The sequence below is a fragment of the Coturnix japonica genome, chromosome 3 (genome assembly GCF_054131305.1).
Source record: "Coturnix japonica strain WE chromosome 3, WE-NBRP24, whole genome shotgun sequence".
Taxonomy (NCBI): Eukaryota; Metazoa; Chordata; class Aves; order Galliformes; family Phasianidae; genus Coturnix; species Coturnix japonica.
In genome coordinates this window covers 83,644,544-83,646,235 of record NC_140665.1, presented here as the reverse complement: position 1 = coordinate 83,646,235, position 1,692 = coordinate 83,644,544, and the positions used below count along the sequence as shown (strand labels likewise).

Below are 1,692 nucleotides of genomic sequence, written 5' to 3'. Positions count from 1 at the left end.
GGGGGGCGGGGGTGAGGGCGGAGCGGCGGGGCTCCACCGCCTCGTGTCCTCCCACGGACCCGCCCCCCGTGGGCTGATCGTGACGTAACGATGGTGCGGGTGGAGAAGTGGGGGGGGGTTGGTATGACGTCATGGCCGGAGAAGGCTTTGGTTGCGGTGGGAGCCGCCATTTTGTGGGTGTCGGGGTTGGCCTGGTGGGTGTGGAGTGTCCAGCACCTCCAGCTGTGTCCAACGAGTTGAGGCTCCACACCCACTGCTGAGGATTAAACAAAATATCGAGAGCTGCTCATTAAGTGAGCATTTTCCATCCTAGTGAAAAACAAGATGGGATAATGTAATTAAAGACTGCCATAATGAGGTGAGCCGCGAGCCTAAATTAAAGGTCACAGGTAGGTTCTGTTGATCTGGATGCTATGTGTGGAATAAAGGGCTTTGTAACATAATAATGTATTTGAATGGAAGTGGTGTGTGTGGTAAATAAGGTGAGATCTTATCTCGATCATATAATAAAACCCTGATTTTGCTGTGTAATTTAGATATATATTCTCGGCCTGTCCTGATAGCGTCGGATGTCTGAGGAAGGACTCCTAACATATTCTCTTTGGCTTCTCTCCAACAGGCAGCACACACAGTGCAGAACCTACCCCAGATTCTTCCACGCATCCACTGGGTGCAGACAGCCCGTAATAGGCAACCGGGGGAGCTGTATTCAGGATCAAAGATTATTGCTCAGCAGGCAGCACTGAACTGCACAGTCAGCAATTTATAGAGAGCTGGATGAGTAAGGATCTTTTTCCCTCTGGCTGTAAGAAAAGGCCGTACAGATGGAGCTATCAGCAACGCAAATGACAGCTAACCTTGCTAGCTTGTGTAGTAATTCACTGGTCCTATGTCCATGGCCATTTAGCCTATGCAACATGTTGCATGTAGGGCTGGCCTGGTTTGACTTCAGTGAGTGTGCAAACAGTTCCCTAATCTGATACTCTGTTCTGTCAGGGAATGTTTTAACTGTTTGCTTGCTTTTTGTGAGCAGAAAAAAAAAAAACCCTTATTTAAGACTGGGACATAAAAAAATTCTTTATCTAAACTGGACATTGTGGCTACACCATCATGTTGTGTTACCTCATTTCTTGAGCCTAGTTACTAAGAATGTACAGTTCTTGCTTTTGAAGCCCAAGTTTCCATTTCCCTTTCTCTCTGACGGAACAGAGCCCCTTTCATTTTGGGTGTCACAGAGGAGTTCCTTCTGGTTTCAGGGGAGATGAAGCCATCTCGCTCCTAACAAAGTCAGTGGGATTAAATGCCACGTGCTTATTGAAATGTGACCAATATTAGGTCTTTTCAGGCCTGTAAATCTGAACTCAACTTTTAAATGTGCTTTAAATAAAGTTGCTTCCCAACAGGTGCACACATTTGTTTCCATGGTTTATTGATGCGGTAGGATTTGCACCCAGTGTTACTTTCACAGCCAAAACAGCTTGCTATATCTGGAAGATGCTTAAATAATTAAGACTCAATCTGGTAGTTTAAAAATAAATAACAGCCTCTGCAACTTCCGATGCGAGAAGGGATGAAGCAGAGCACAGGAAATGCCAACACAAGGGCTGGTAGTTGTTGGAAGGTGAGCGGTACTCTGTGTGGGAGACAGTTCCTTTCTTCCTGCATGAGATATGGCCAGCACAGGAGGGAAGG

At 46.5% G+C, this 1,692-nt stretch overlaps 1 long non-coding RNA gene across 1 annotated transcript; it reads left to right on the top strand.

Moving 5' to 3' along the window:
* Positions 1–50: 50 nt before the first annotated feature.
* On the top strand, positions 51–1,408 carry LOC107312118 (uncharacterized). Its single transcript, XR_001554402.3, has 2 exons — positions 51–389; positions 620–1,408. It is a non-coding gene; the product is annotated as an uncharacterized LOC107312118 (long non-coding RNA).
* The last annotated feature ends 284 nt before the right edge of the window (positions 1,409–1,692 follow it).